The sequence below is a fragment of the Ochotona curzoniae genome, unplaced genomic scaffold (genome assembly GCF_017591425.1).
Source record: "Ochotona curzoniae isolate NIBS_2020 unplaced genomic scaffold, NIBS_Ocur_1.0 contig_908, whole genome shotgun sequence".
NCBI classification, from domain to species: domain Eukaryota; kingdom Metazoa; phylum Chordata; class Mammalia; order Lagomorpha; family Ochotonidae; genus Ochotona; species Ochotona curzoniae.
In genome coordinates, this window is record NW_024466607.1 from 100891 (window position 1) to 118329 (window position 17439).

Consider the following 17439-nt stretch of genomic DNA (forward strand, 5'->3'; position numbering starts at 1 on the left):
CAACTGTGGCTCAACCTGGTCTGCAAATGATTCACTTTGCTTGCTACAAGGTTTTTATTAGGTTTGATTTTACAGACCGTCAAGATAGCATGCTGTTCTGCTTATGATTACACTGAAAACTTTCTTTTGTTATCTCTTTATTATGCAAAATGAGTACAGAAAGGGAAAGAAACAGAGATAAACTGAGAGAGACAGAGAGAGAGAGGGAGAGAGAGAAACGGAGAGGGAGAGACAGAGGAAGGAGGACAGAGAGAGAGAAAGAAAATCCCATTCACCGTTAACTGCCCAGATTCCAAACAGCCACAATAGATGGGGCTGGCCTAGATGCAGAGCCAAGATCTAGGAATGTCCAGGTCTCCTGTGTGGGTGGCAAGGACCTAGGCACTTGGGTCACTTTTGTTGCTCCCTGGGAATTTGCTTTTTTTTTAAATTATACTGGCAGAGACAGAGACATTTAATGAGGTTTCCAAGTCAGGGGTGAGGGTGGGCATGGCCAGTGCCTGTGTGGGTCCAGACAGGGACCGCAGCAATTGACTCCACAGAACACAGGACAGGCCAAGGTTGTAGCCAATAGTCAGGGTCGGTCCTGGGGGCCTGAGGTTAGAGTTGAGGGATTCACACTTGACTTCCAGTCCACCTTCCCACGCCAATCCCCCACTTACAGATGTGAGGTCTGAAGGGGACTATGGGGGATGCTGACCTCCATGGCCTGCAGGTTGGTCTGGGGGTCCCTGCCAAATGGTCAGTAATCAGGCTGGTTCTGGGGGCTATAGAGGCTGCAGGGATGGGTTCCTGGGGTTCCCACAGGTTGCAGGTGGGCTCCAGGGGTCCCTGCAGTGGCAGGAGGATTCTGGGGATCCCCAGGGAGGTCAGTGGTCAGGGGCAGTCCTGGGGTGTGGTCAGTGGTCAGTGGTCAAGTCAGTCCTGGGGGCTGCAGGTGGGCTCCAGGGGTCCCCCTAGGGCTGAAGGAGCAAACACTTTTCCCACATTTGTGTTTCTCATTCCACACTAGTACCTCTTTATTCATTTTTGTTGGGAAAGCAGATCAGATTTACAGAGGGACACAGAAATATCTTCCATCTGCTGGTTCACTCCCTTAATAGCTGCAACAACTAGAGCTGAGCTGATCTAAAGCCAGGAGCCAGGAGCCAAGAGCTTCTTCCAGGTCTCCCACACGGGTGCAGGGTTCCAAATTTTGCGCCATCTTCGACTGCCTTCCCAGGTCATAAGTATGGAACTGAGTGGGAATTGTAACAGCCCAGACAGGGACTGGTGCCCACATGGGGTACTGGCACTTGGACACAGAGGATCAGCCTGTTGAGCCACTGTTCCAGCATCCAGGGTTATTCTAGCATCTCCTTTTTGGATTTTTATTGTAACTTAACATTAATAACATTCATCTCCAGATTTGCCATGTGAGATAGACCAGACTTGGTTAATTCTGTAGTGATATGCAAACCTATGTGAGGGAACTCTGGAGAGTTCCCATGGAAGTACCAGTAACTGTCACATAACAAAAAGCATCAAACGTCTTGCTATCTACTGTGGAAACCTTACATTGGCAGAGCTCAAACAGAATAAACATAGATCTGAACAAAACATATATCTGGGATTCATTAGTCGGCTCCCTCACCTGGCATCAGTTGCCATGCCTTTGAATCCCTGTGGTTTGGGTTTGAGTGTTGCAACTGGCAGAGCAGTGCAGTTGGTCCTGCATGGGTGGGGAAGCAGGGGCGAAATTGCTGGTTCAGTTCCTGGCTTCAGGAGTAAGTATATAAGTACATAAATAAATAAGCCAATAGGTGCCTGTGGACACTCATCGCACTTCACGTTTGCTGTGTGTTGTCCCCAGTTCTCCAAAGCCACATCCTGTAATGGGGTAGCCATGCTCACACGTGATGATTCCTACAATGATTTGAGTCTCAAGGCACTATTATCTTCCTCTTTTAAGAGCTTCCAGAAAATTAAACATAAAATAGTAATTATTGATGGTAGATAAATTATGATGTAGCTTATGTAATGTCTTCTTTATTAAAAATAAAAATTCAAATGGCAAAATAATGACAAAATCTGCATATATTAACCACTAATAATACCTTAAATTTTTATGTATAGATCTCACAATTATTCTGTAAAGCATAAATTATTGTTCATGCTTATTAATAAAAAAGTGAATGGAATGCAAATTGAATTCATCCATTTTGAATTAGTTGACAAATAATGAATGACAATTCAAATGAAGCTTTTTTTGTATACAGCATCATATGATTTTAGTAAGCATTACATCCAAATAACAAGGATCTAAAGTGTTTAAAACTGAAAGTACCAAAACCACCAAAACCTTCACCAGAATCCCTTCTAAGGATCATGTGAGAAATCACAGCAAGTGACCTATGAGGGAGCTGCATGAGTAAGTGAGTGACAGGTGAGTGAGTGACAGGTGAGTGAGTGACAGGTGAGTGAGTGAGTGACAGGCGAGTGAGTGACAGGTGAGGAATTCGGTGAGTGACAGGTGAGTGAGTGAGTGACAGGTGAGTGAGTGAGTGACAGGTGAGTGAGTGAGTGACAGGTGAGGAATTCGGTGACAGGTGAGTGAGTGAGTGACAGGTGAGTGAGTGAGTGACAGGTGAGGAATTCGGTGAGTGACAATGACAGCTGAGATATCTGAAACAGTGATAGGGACAGGTGAGGGAGCTCATGAGAGACGCTGATGCTGGTTGCAGAACCACTGTGAATTATAGTTAGGACAGGGGAGGATCCACCGTACCCTACTCTGATAAAAAGCTAGAGTCCTTAACACACAGAGGGCTTGTTCCCACCACTGACTCCTCTGTCCTTGTTCCCAGAAAAGGAAATGTCATCCCTGTGTTTCACCAGGTCGTTACAGTCCTGGTGTTTGGTGTTTCCTTCCTATGCTGACCTTAAAGAAAGGGAACATGGGCGAATGTAGCTCTTAGAGAAGAGGTGTTTGTCTCTGTTCTCTTCCCAAAATAGGTACATGAAAATTAATCAAGCAAATCAAGTCTCTTAACTTTCTGGGGTGAGGCAAGCAGCAAATGCAGAAAGCAAGTGCTCCAGCTGTCCCTTACAGCTACTTTGCTGGTTCACAAATAGAATTAAAATGGATGGGTAACAAGTTGTTTAATGAATAGTTCGCATTAGCAGTGTGATAGTAGCTATCCAGATGTCCAGTGGCCAGAAGTAGACAAAGTCACCCTGATAGCCTGAAGCAGTTCTAAGGCAGGTCTGTCACAGACAGCCCAGAGAGCATTTAATCATTGGTCATTTATGCTTCTAGTGTTGGCCTCCTTCAGGTGCTGTCACACTTGTCCTCTGGTCTCCAATCATGGAGATTACTTCCTCATGTTGACAGACACACAGACAACTCAGTCCAGCACATCTTCTCTGTGATCCTTCTAATTTCAGAACTGCTAACACAATGACAAAACGGCTGCCTCCTTATTGATTACATTGCAGGCATGAGGAGTGCTGGAGATAGCTCTGAAATTCTCCAGGTTGAAGCCAGGGTGGTCTTCACCCAAGCCTGACTGAACCTCACCTGTGGAAAAAGGGCACAATCAAATTCCATGTCATGGTCAAAAGGACACTTTAAAATCTGGGTTTGCACTGAAGGGTGCTCAGTCAGAGCAGTCTCTCAGGCTCTTTTGTGCCCTGACTTCCCTCATCTCCGTTACTTCCATTCCAGTCTGTCTTTGCTCAGTTAATTTCCACCCCACCCTTTCTCATTTTATCAGCTCAGGGGTACGAGTGCTACTATCTATAGATTCTTCCGCCAGGATTTGTAACTGTGGTGCAGTTACAAACTGTGGCAGCACTGGTGCATCTTCTCACTGTATGTCTCACACATTGGAATGGCTGCTTAGTTAAACTGACCTCCTATTCCCACCACCCCCAGCTGCACTAAGTTCCTTTAGGGAACAGACCAAGTCTCCTTTACTTCATCATTTGCTGTCAGCGTTTGACAATGGTTATACACAAATACTGAACAGATGGATGAATACATGTGTAATCTGATTGGTTTAGCACTTAAATTTTAGGACTGGCGTGTCGGTTCAACTGGCTAATCCTCCACTTCCGGGCACGGCGTTCCATATGTGTGCTGGTTCATGTCTAGGCTGCTCCACCCATCCAGCTCCCTGCTTATGGCTGGGAGAGGCAGTAGAGGAGGACCCAAAGCTTTGGGACCCTGCACCCACACGGGATACCGGGAAGAAGCTTCTGGTTTCTGATTGGCTTAGCTCTGGCTTTTGTGGCCATTTGGGGAGTGAACCTGAGAATGGAAGATATTTCTTCTACCTCTCTTTCTCTCTGTAAATATGCCTTTCAGGTTAAAAAAAATAAATCTTTAAAAAAATATGTTATATGAAAGGACTAAAGAGTTTTCTCCATGAATTGTACAAGCTTAAAAATATTCTGGCAGTATTTGATTACTCAGCTGAAGCAGGATGTCTCAATTTTAGACGCTTCTCATAAATTCTGTCTCTTAATTTTTACATGAACAGGCTGGAATATCTGCTAATAAGCAATTTAAATATATATTTTTATGGGACTTGGGGTCTTTACTAAACCAGGCGAGTAACCTGTAAAGGCAGTTGGTGCTGTTAACCCTTAGAGCAGTAAATACAAGAACAAAGGGAGCAGAGAACAACTTGCATGTGCTCACAGGGAAGAGGCTGGGAATACTGATGAGCTCAGCGGCAGGGAGAGTGTGGGCAGCACTCAGGCTGCTGGTCGGACAAGGCAGCGCAAGGTCTGCAGCAAAATCCCAGCTTGAGTGTCACTTGAAGAATCGTCGCCACTTTGTCCAGAGTCAAGAGGGGCACCGAAGAGTGCGTTTAATGGTAAAGATGTGCTGCTGGGAGAATTTAGTGATTTGAGGTTGGAAAGCAGGAAAGAAAGGAACCTCACAGCCCCGAGAGTAGCTTGAAACTGATCTGGTGCATGTCCTTTCTTTACATGGAACACTGGGAGTTAAGTAAAAGGGGAAGTCACTGAGTCATTAGAAAACCCAGCCACAGGCGAGACTTTCCTGACACAAAAATCCCCATGTGCCCTACTCTGGCAGTTACCCCTTCCCCAGAGGACACTGGGCTGCGGCCTTCGAAAATATTTATTCCCTTTCTTTGCTTTGTATCTGCCCCCTTTTGTTACTGATCTGTATGTGAATCAAATGAGATATGCTTATGAAAAAATGAGCACCATTCCTGGCCCACAATGATCAGATTTTAACTTTTCCCTGACCTCACTCTAGTCTAACCTAGCTGTCTTCTAGTGTGTTACGGGGGAGAATCACAGATCTCATTTCTGAGAAAAGCATTTACTTCTAACTTCATTTTCAGATGTAGAAATTGACTGTTCAGGAAAACCACAAAGGATCAAAATCATACGTCTGTGTTTCTGTGAGGGGTGCTCTCCCAGGGCTCAGGCTCAAACTTGAGCTCAGGTTGTGTCCAAGACACAAACAATGCCTTGTTCTTTGAACTCTGTCTTTCTTGTTTTTACATTTTTTTTAATTTTTAAAGAGTTTATTTTTATTGGAAAGGCAGATATACAGACAGGAGGTGAGACTGTACGGAAAATCTTCCCTGACTTTAAAGTATTTTTTCCTGTGTGTCGCACTCCCTGCCCTGTTGTAGCTACCTTACCAGTGACATCTCCTACATCATTTCCCATTGCTACTGTCTGCCAGTGTGTCTCACTCGTCCTTGAAGGGCAAACTTTTTGTTCACTTTCTTTATGGATTCCCACAGTTTGACTTAGATGAGTCTGCCATCTTTTGCCTCACCTGGGATGTCCATTGCTGCTGGCTGCCTGTTTCCCAATTTATCCTTTGAACACAGCTGCCCCATCTCATCCATGTAGATGTAGAAAGGGCAGCTGTGCTGGGATAGAGCCTTTACTCTTCCATGTTCCAGCACAGTCCCTCCATTCACCTCACAGCTCCTCACTTTACTCCCAACTTCTGGTCATCCTTAATCAAATGAAACCTGGAACTGGAAAGCTGAGAAGAAATGTAAGAAAACTCCAAGAAGTTGCTTGTGTCCATTCATACCAGTTGCTGCATACAGTACACATGTTCTCTGAATTAACCTACTTAAAGGCATGTCTCCTTCATTAAGGTGTAAGTAAAATTTTTGTGTGGGTTCAAAAGAAAACAAAAATTAAGGCATTTTTATCCATGAATTTTCTCCACTTGCAGGATAATTTTTGTGTGTAGAACAAAAAAGAATTGAACTTATGTAGCTGATTTGCTTTTTGATCAACCATACTTGGCTGTCACTCATTCCTTGATATCTCCTCTGTGCTTGTAAAATGATTTTTTAATGGATTGTTAGGAGGTGCCTCTAAGTTTTTTGGGTAACATTGCATTTCCTGCTTATTTTTCACATCCAGGACATCCCCACTCAATGGTTTCAGCTCCTGTCGGATCCAGACCACCCACAGGCCACCAGGGTCCTCCTCCCCTGAGGTCTTCTACCACAGGGCTTTCCTTGGTGTCTTTAGGAAAAAGTTGTGAACAGTGCCACAAGGCCAGGTAGATACGCTGGTCGAGGATGCATTTGAGAACATTTACAGGCTAATTAAAAATGGCTTTTAGAGTTTTAATAGCATTAAATTCATCATTGATTTCTTATGCAATACAAAAACAATTTATTCTGCTTGAAAGCAAGTTTAAAAGATTGACATTTTTAAACTTAAAGACAAGACAAAACAAAACCTTCATTGCTAGGAGGTTCACTTCTGGGCAGTTAACAGTGCAGTTTATTCAGATTTGAACTTGAACCAGAACTCACTCTTGGAGTCAACTTGGAGAGGAAGGACTGCATTGTCTCCAGCTCCAGCTTTGCCAAGTATAGATGCTGAGGGACACCAGATGAAGATTGAGGTGACAAGTTCTGAGAGCACGCTCTGAAAAATCGGTGGATGATCTCACCATTTCTGTCTGGCGTTGGAGGATGAAGGCCACAATCACAAAGTTAAGCCTTGGAAGAACTTATGAAGTAAGAGATCACATCACCACTTGACTGAACAAAGTGTGTTTTTATTTTGACATGGCACAGGTTTCTTGGGGTAAAATTTCATGCTGTATTATAGCAGTAGAGCTTGGATTGGATTAATGTGTTCATTAATTTGACTTATAACTAATGCTGTTATTTTAGGCTTAAATTTGGAATTTAAGATAAAATACTAAAGAACTTTATGGGCCAGTGTGTGGTGTAGCAGTGTAAGTCCCTGCCTATGGAGCCAGCAACCTATATGGGCACAGGTGCAAGTCTTGGCTACTCGACTTCCAGTCCAACTCTGTGACGATGTGCCTAGGAAATCAGTGGAAGACAGCCTAAGTGCTTGGACCCCCGCAGACAACTGGGAAACCTGATGAAGCTCCAGGCTCCTGGCTACGGACTGCCCAGCTTCAGCCATTGTGGACATTTGGGGAATGAGTCAGCAGATAGACAATCTCTCTGTGTCTCTATAACTGCCGTTCAAACAAAAATAAATGCATCTTCAAAAAGTTACAAATTGTAAATTTATAGAATATTATTAAACCCACTTAAATGTATAGAATATAAGAAAGATGTTTCCAAGGCAAATCAAATACTTATAGCCTAGATTCTATTTTAAGGTATTTTATGTAAGGGAGGGATGAAGGGAGGGAGAGAGAGAAGTAAAGAGAGAGAGAGAGAATGTAGATTATTTTGCATATAATGCTCCTAACGCTCACAGTAGCCAGGCTAAGGCAAGGTGAAGCGTTGAAGCAAGGGACCTGAACTCTGGGTCTCCCACATGTAGCCACCACCTGTTGCCTCTCAGGTGCTCATGAGCAGCAGGATGGATCAGAGGCAGAGTGGTCAGGACCCTTTCCTAGCCATGTCACCAAATGCCCACCCCACAAATCCTGCTTTGTTCTGCAAGTACAGCCATCAGAGGAGGGCACTATGGAAACTGATAATTTGGATTGAATCCAGGCTTGTTAGTTTCCTAGCAAATCCTTGGAAAAACTACTTAGTTGGAAAGAAAATTTTGTTTTTAAGACTGGGTCTCTGTCTTCACTTGCTCCTTGACACACTCAGACACACACAAGCACCCACATGTACAGCATTCCTTCTGCATGAGTTATCCAGATAATTTCTTAATTAAATACTTGGCTCTGTCTGTATTGCCATAATGATCTAAGAATGGAAATGATGCTGAAACAGAAGAAAACACAGGATCATTACTGTTGTTCCACCCAATTAGAAGACTCAGATTGGCTAGTGAAGGATCCATGGTGTCATCACAATGCCTGGGAATTCGGGACACTCGTTCTCAGCGGGAGCAGGAATAGCAGGACTCATACATGCACTCAAGCAAGAGAGACAATAATGCCAAGTCCCAACGTCTCTGCTCTGAGAATGAGGACCACAGTAGCCTTCTGGGCATGAAATTGTGATTTGAGTTTTCTGCATATTGCATAGCTTGGATCATTAAACAACTGAATATAAGGCTTCATTTTCCCTTGGAACATTCAGAGCAAATTAGCAAGGCTATGCTGCCTGAGAAGAATCTGAAGTGAAAAATTCTTTTAATAATAATAACTCCTACCTAAAATTTTCAATATTTTAGTTAAAATCTATGTTGGGCTTATGCCCATTAGAAGTTAAAAATTGTGGGGACCTAGCACAATGGCTTAAAGGCTGAAGTCCTCACTTTGCCTGTGCCAGGATCCCATATGGGCACCAATTCATGTCCCCACTGCTCTACTTCTCTTCCAGCTCCATTCTGGTGGCTGGGGAAAACAGCAAAGGATGACCCAAAGCCTGAGACCCTGCACCTATGTGGATGGTACTTTGGTCCTATCATTTTAGGAATGGGTTGTTCATTGGTTTAGTCTTTTGTTGTCATTTTACTGGGATGTTCTTTATATTTGCCTTTAGTTTTGTTTTGTGCTATGCCTCTTTGTCAAGAGAATTATCTTGAAGTATCATTTGTAGGGCAGATTTGGAAGAGGCAAGTTCCTTTAACTTTTCTTTACTATGGAAGAATTTTATTTCATTTTCAAAGACAAAAGAAAGCTTTGTTGGATATGTTATCCTAGGCTGACTTTTTTTTTTCTTTTAGAATCTGAAATATGTTACTCCATTCTCTTCTGGCCTGTAGAGTTTCCAGATCTCCGATGAGTTTAATTGGCATTCCTTTATATGTCAATTGATTTTTTTCATGTGCACATTTAAGGATCTTCTCCTTATGTTCAATTGAAGAGAGCTTGATTATCATGTGTTTTGGTGAAGATTGCTTTTGATCAGGCCTGTTGGGAGTTCTGTGACCCTCCTGAATCTTGTTTCCCAAATCTTTCTCTAGATTAGGGAAATTTTCCTTTATTATTTCATTAAATATATTTGTAAAATCAGTTTCTCTTTCTGCACCTTCTGAGACTCCCATAATTCTTATGTTAGGCTTCTTAATAGTGTCTTTCAATTCTTGAATATTTTTTTTTTTTCGCCTGATCCAGCTCTGCTTCCAGCTTTTTGTTTGCTTCCCCCTGATGACAGGAAATATCTTCCAGTTCAGAGATTCTTTTTTCTGCTTGCTTCATTCTATTTTGGAGACTCTCCACTGTACTTTTAATTTGCTCTACTGTGTTCTTAATTTCTGATATACCAGCCTTGATTTGCTTTATTGCTGCTATTGCTTGGGTAAAATATTCCTTAAATTCTTAGATCTCTTCTATGTACTTCTCATTGTTGATTAGAAGCTTTAAAATGAGTTTTGTGAATTCTGTGTCCCCGTTTTCTCGATGTTTTCCTCAGTGAACTCTGAGGTTGGCATAGGGTTTTGCTCCTTTGCAGGGGAGTTTTCAGTAATATTCATTGTGCCTTTGTCTCTTCTTTTGCTCTTGATCATTGTACTTCTGGTTGGCAGAGTCTTCTCCTTGGGACAGGTTTCTAAGCTGTGTCATCCACAGGTCTACAGTTTGATTTTATTTATTGCAGTTGGTACACAACTTTTTGCTTGCAGCCAATTGTGCCACTTCCTCCAGCAAGTTCCGGGTCTGAGTTCTTATGTTAGATTTCCACAAAGAATTCCATAGCCCGAACTCCTGGCTCACCAATCTCCACCTCCTGTAATACCGTGCTGAGGCTGCACTGTTGTCTGTACAACCTTTCTCTCACTTCCGGTTGGAGCAGGTCCCAGGATTAGGGAGATACCAGGTGTCCTATATAGTTAGGTTGTTGGTGGTGCTGATTTTGCTGGAACCTGTTGGACGTTAGGTCTGAATGCCACCCGGACCTGTTTTGACCTATACGATGCCACAGTCAGTATTATTTTCCTGCAGGACAGTGCAATCCATAGAACTCAGTGAGTTCTCACCAGCTCAGCACATGCACAGTTCACTGTTGTCCCTGCAGTCCTAAAGCTTTTGCCACAGTGTACAAAATGACACCTGATATACCACTACTACAGTTCTTGATCAGCCAGCCATCAGATCTGAGGGCTACCCAGACCTGTCTTGGGTGGAACCTGTAGAATGCCATGTTGTTGCAGGTCACTGAGTCAGAAATGAGTTCACTCCCAGCTCAGCGTATGCTCAGTCCTTTCCCTTGCCTTTGCCTCCTTAAGCAAAATGGTGCCAAATTCGGCTCTAGAGGGCTGACTAGGCGATGAAATCCACCCTGTTCTTGCACTGCCCATCTGGGATCTGCTGCTCTGTCTCTGCTCCTGATGAAATCAAATGGACCAGCAGGACAGACAGTTCTTTGTCTGGATTCACCTCCCAAGCTTCCAGTGAAAGTCCCTTCCCACCTGGTTGCTGATGGAGTTCCAGCGGCTGGTGGGGTTCAGATTGCCATTAGCTGAATGCTGCTGAAGTGTCAGTCACTGCAACACCACGCTGTTGTGTCTGCTGCTTTCCTGTGTCTGTCAGTCTCCAGGTACCCCTCTGCTGTTCTATCCTCTCCTATTTCCTAGAATGTGTCCTTTCTGCTTCATCCTGATTAAATGTTTCTCCATCCATTTAAATGTGTCCTTACCCTATTCCGTCATCTTGATTCTCCTGCCTATATAATCTTGGTTATCCTCTCCTGTCTTCCTAGATTGTTTTCTCTGAAGACAGCTGGTGACATTTGAGGACATGGTCTAACACTTGATATAATCTAGCATCTTTGCAGTCACATTTCCCAAAAGAGCTGGCTCTAACCCTAACAGAGCTTCGGCAGTTTCACATCACTGATGACACAGTAGGGAAAATGAAGCAGAGCAATGTGGCTGCATTGTTTTAGGGCAAGAGAAAGGGATGATTTGGGAAGAAATTTGTCGTTTTTAGTGTCCCAGCAGTGGTTTGCCAGCCTGATTTTCTGAGAAAATCAGAATCTGTTATCTGTTTGCCCACCCAGCTTCTCTGAATTACCAGTTCTGAGTGGCTTTAAAGATAAGAGCTGGATGGATTCTTAGTGTTGAATTCAACCCCTGATGCAGCTTAACCATGGGTCAGAGCAGCAAGCTGTCCTGCCTGCTTCTGCCCCTACAACCTGAACACCACCACCAGACAACTACATTTTTGCTTTTGAGATTTCCTCCGAAAATGTTCAAAGAAATGTAAACAAATGCTTTACAGAAAGGGACAATGTTAGCTTAGGTCAAGACTCAAACACGAGGTTAATTGAGGGAGGACTTTCTCAGCCAAGACAGATGAAGAAGAGCAGGTTAATTAGGAGCCATCACTCAATGTCATTTCTACATTAGATTAAGAAAAGTTCATTTGAGCACTTCATCTTATTTTCTCAGAGGTCGTAATCTGAGGCACTAATCGGTCAGAACAAGCAGCCATAGCCACTCTGCATTCACTGTCCACAGCTTAAGCTCAGCTTCAGTCTCGTTTTCTTTTTGCCAGCATGGCTTCTAAGCAAATTGTAAGCATCACTTAATTTTGAAGAACTTTCTGCTACAGCTCTCATATATCTTTGCTCATACGCATTTTTGTCAAACCAAGGCAGATAATTGGAAAAATAAAGTCCAAAGACTAATTTTCCATCAGCAGATTGCCCAGAATTCTTCCAAGGAAAATAAATTCATCAATTTTGTTAACATGCTGTTAAGACCGTGGGAAAAGTGAGATTCAGATGTGTGCATGTGGGGGCTGACATTGTGGCACAGAAGGAGAAAATGAGGAAGCAGAAGCATGAACTCTCTCCCTCTTGTTAACTCTCTCTTCCTCTCTCTCTACACATCTCTGATGCTCAAATAAATACATAAATTTTCTTTCAGTATATGTGCTGCTAAAGTGAGCACTAGATTATTTAATCTTTAAAAAATTGGTACCTGCAGAATTAGTTTTGTGGCTTCAACCAAATCAATGTGACAACATCATTCAAAACTGTTTTGTGTTCATTGATCAGAAATCGAACTTTGGTCAGAGCCAATCACTTACGCACTCAGGTGCTGCCTCATGCATAACTTCCTTCTGAGCCCTGAAAATGTGTCACTAATTAATCATCTAGAACTCATAGCAGTATTAGTTTAGAAGCAATTTTGCCTCTGCATGAGTGAGGTGGAATTCAATACACAAACAGCTCAGAAACAATTGGCTATTTCATATTAAAATCAACTGGTTCTGAAGTAATTGGATTACTACCTTGACTGTTCACTTTGCTTGGTGTAGCAATTGTTCCAGTCATGGCAGTAGAGTGAATGAATATGACAGTTTTAAAAATAAATACATAATCTAGTTTTAGATAACAAAGAAAATGGCGAGTTTCTCATTTTGTATACATATCTAATCAAGGAAACAAAACAGGTACTTTATGTAATGGGCTAAGAGTTCTGTGTTTAATCTGCTCACTACATAAAAGGGGAGGAAAGCAGAACTTATTTGGAAGCCATAAAATTATGATGCTGAGGGTAAGAGGAAAGATAGTACGAATACCACTCCTGGGTAGTTTCCCTTCCCCTTCTCTTGGGAATCAAGTACAAATCAGTTACCCATCTTCAGTAAACACAAAACATCGGCCTTACTGATGGCAGCATACAAAATTGGCAGTGTGTGCCATGGCTGGAATCCCTTTTAACCATCATTTCCCAAGGAAGCTGAGTCATTTATTGGAGGATAGGAACAAAACTAGCCATTGTTTTGGAGAACATATTGTATTTTCCCTCTTTGAGGTAATTCTAACAAGGGGCTGATTCTCCTTGTATCTTGAACCACATGATGCTGAGAAAACGATGTGGGTTGAGGGGTTGGAGTTGATTACAGTAAGTGTAAAATGGAACAAAACAGTTGAGCTTCTGCAACGTTTTACGGGAAGCCTCTTCTGACACTCCTGTGAGAGTTCCCTATTCTGTGTGGTTTGCTCTGTCTTTGGTGTTGAGTTATGGTTCAGATAAATTCTTGCTAAGGGTTTGAAGGTTGGCATAGGGATGCCTTTCTTTTTGAGATTTTGTAATGAATGTGTGTCATTTGTCAACTAGAGGCATATGTCATGCTTTATCCACATTTAAAGAAATTGCAAGCTATCACCTTCAAAACCTGGCACTAGAATTTGATATTTAAACTATCTAAATAAGAATAAGCAGCAAGGCTTTCCAACTTATTCTTAGCAAATATGAGTATACCATTAAATAAGATTAAATCAAGAGGACTTTAAGTTTTCAAAAGCTTACTATTTATTATTTATGCTTTATTGCATTTCCTGGGAATCTTGTTAGATTTTCAGTGTATCTAAATTTTGGAGTATACCAGTTATAGACATAACTGGGTTCAACACATTATCAGATTTCTAAAAAATCTAATTTGCGTTTTTGTGGGTAGCATTTGCTACAAAATTGTGTTTTTTTACATATTTTATTGAAATAGATATTTATTTCTCAAGGAATATGAAATTAAAGCATGACATTTATTTTCTAGATGAAGCACTTTGCTACATCGTGTTATTTATGCTTTTACCTTTTGATTTTTCTTTCTTCTTGGTGCTTTTGTCATGGTGGTTGTATGGCATTTTTATGTGTGTTAAATTCTCTCAATGTTTACTTCATAAAGTAAACTTTTAAGAGTGTAAAACAAGCATACTTTTATTTATTCTTGTACTTTATAGACTACAAATGTTAACAAATTCTTTGAAACCTCACAAAAATGAATTTTGTATTACACTTTTACAATTAAACGTTAGAATATTGTGAAAACGTGTAAATTTTATCTTTGTTCTGCCCCTGGCAACTAACTTTCACACAAGAGCAGAGGTATCTGTGGTATCTGATGAAATGCAATAGGAAGACCCTTGCTTATTTTTTCTTTCTTTTTCTTTTTAAGATTTATTTTATTTTCATTGTAAAGTCAGATATACAGAGAGGAGGAGAGACAGAGAGGAAGATGTTTCATTCACTGATTCACTCCCCAAGTGGCTGCAATGGCTGGCGCTGCGCCAATCTGAAGCCAGGAGTCAGGAACTCTTCTGGGTCTCCCACACGGGTGCAGGGTCCCAAGACTTTGGGCCATCCTCGACTACTTTCCCAGGCCACAGGCATGGAACTGGATGGGAAGCAGGGCTGCTGGGATTAGAACCGTCACCCATGTGGGATCTTGGCGTGTTCAAGAGGAGACCTGTAGCTGCTAGGCACTGCACCGGTCCGAGATCCTTGTGTCTTTGAGTATTGAGTCTAGTCCTCAAACAGCTGTCGGCCAAGAGCGGAAACTTTAAATTAGCAGTCCTATTTTGAGGATAAAGGCTGAACTTCCCTACATCGCTCTCATTAGACAAAGCAGATGAAACCAGCGAGATGTGTGAGAGTGAAGGCAAACTCCAGGATGTAAGGTGTTTACCAATCAGGTCTGTCTGCATCCACAACGATTTTCTTCTGGGCAGGCTCGGAACATAAAACATACTTTCTCTGAAGCATTCTCAAATTTACGTAGATTTTTAAGTTCTTTATTTTTGAAGTGAACTAGCTGTATTTATCCTACTGTATTTTTACATGCAAATGGTTAAGCATTTTGCATTCCAATCAGTAGCCAGCCCTTTTATTAAGTCATAATTTAACTATCTCTTTCTTCCTACTGAGGTGATGCAAAATTTGGTTATAAAAAGAGAATTTTTATTCTTATCTGGTTGAGCTGGTCTTTCTATAAAGTCTTTGCAGGCTTCTTGGGTTGTACTAACTATAACACATTGGGAGAAATCAGCATCTGTGATAAGTGATGTGTTTTTATTCAGGAAATGCCTTTGTATATAACATGATATTTTTCATATATATGCGCATTTTCTTTAAAAAGTTTTTAAATTTCATTTTATTATTGTTTACATAATTGAAAAGGATGCATTCCCCTGTGGGCCTCTGATTAGTGTGGAGAGGGCAGAAGTAGAGAGCAAGGTGGGTGGGACAAAGGTTCGGCTTCTTTTAATTCTTCTGGTTTGTTAGTGGGGAAAGGGGCGGAGACTGCTCCTTGCTGTCAAACTTCAGTATTGGGGATGGAGGACAGTCGTTTGATGATACCCCAGAGACCTTGATGTTCTCTGAAGTTGGAAATTGTTTCTGCTTTACTAGGAGATAGAACAAGACCTTTTGGCTTCTAAATAAAATGGTAGAAGAATCTTGGATACTTGCTCACATATGTAGCACATTTGCTCTTTATTTCCTTAAGAAGATGTGTTCCCATCTGGTAGCATCCCCACGGAGCTTTCAAGACTGCTTCCGGTGTGCTGTGTAGTACAGTGGTGGTGACTATCCTTTTTGTTTTCTCTCATCTGGAAAGATCTCCGTTCTCTATCTAATAGTTGAATATTTTTTTCACTGGATAAAAAAAATCCCAGACAGACAAGGTTTTTCTCTTTACATGTTTGCATGTTTCCTGTGGGTGCTCACGGCTTTCTATTAACAATGTGTGGCCTTGGGGCCCGGCGGCATAGCCTAGTGGCTGAAGTCCTCGCCTTGAAAGCGCCAGGATCCCATATGGGCGCCGGTTCTAATCCCTGCAGCTCCACTTCCCATCCAGCTTCCTGTTTGTGGCCTGGGAAAGCAGTCGAGGACGGGCAAAGTCTTGGGACCCTGCACCTGTGTGGGAGACCCGGAGGAGGTTCCTGGTTTCCAGCTTCGGATCGGCGCAGTACTGGCTGTTGGCTCACTTGGGGAGTGAAACATCAGACGCAAGATCTTCCTCTCTATCTCTCCTCCTCTCTGTATATCTGACTTGGTAATAAAAAAAAAATACATCTTAAAAAAAAAAAAACAATGTGTGGCCTGCTGTTTTCCTCTCTGCTTTGCTTCTGGCGCTTGCTGTTTGCATAAGGACTTCGCTCCTCCTGCCTAGGCTCATGTATTTGTGCGTTTCTGTTGAGCACTGAATTTGGTAAATTTTATGCCATAATTTCTTCAATTGTGTTTTTATGTTCCAATTCTGTCTCCTCTTTTGGGAGTCAAACTTCCTACATGTGTTTTGAGGCTCTGTGCATACCCTTCCTCACTCCCCTTTTCTTTTTCTTCTTTTTTTTTTTTTATAGCTGGAAAATGTCTATGGATTTGTCTTCAAGTACATCAACTCCTCTCTCTCTGTCACTTAAATTCCACTGTTAAGTGAGCAAAATTTTTAATGTCTGATTTTAAATTTTATTTTAAAAGATTCATTTATTTGAGAGGCATGCACATAAACACACACATACAGAGAGAAAGAGAGGGAAGAGAAGAGAAGAGAAGAGAAGAGAAGAGAAGAGAAGAGAAGAGAAGAGAAGAGAAGAGAAGAGAAGAGAAGAGAGAAAGCATCTGTTGATCTATTTGTCAAGAAGTCTGTTCTGGCACCCCTGACCCTCTATGCCTGTTCCCTCACCACCTGCATCTCTCTGTCTCTCTTCATCTGAAATGATCAGAAGCCTTGGGATTTGCTGTTCATATGAGCCATCACCAATCAACTGATTCAGTTTAGGAAAGGAAGACTTTTTGCTATGCATACCCTTCTTACAAAGCAACTAATCTAAGGAAATTAATTTTAGAAATTGATAGTGAATGACTGATTTTCATCACTAGAACGAGACAGTAATTGGCACTACTAGGTAGAAAATGTTTTTGGCTTGTCTCGCTGCAAAGTCAAATTTGATTCAAGTTTCAACTCCTAGTGAGCAAAAAATCTCCAGTTAATTTTAAGGCCAAGGTTTCTAAATAGCATTGCTGAGTCTTCCTCTTCCCAGTGTGACTTTATTCTCAGTAGGCTATTTCCAAGTGGTGACAGAAGAATCCAGTGTTCTGAGCTCCATTATACCTTCTGAGCAACCCTTTGTTCTTGCCTCAGAGCTCAAGGTACCTGAGTGCAAGGTAGGGTTGCCATGGCTCTCACGAGGTCTGAGGCCCATCATGATGCTTCCCACAGATGAAGGGAAGAAAAATGCTGGTTGCTCATGGCTGAACTCACACATGAGCCAGATGAGGAGGGGAACTTGTGGTCAGATCCCAGTCTGACAC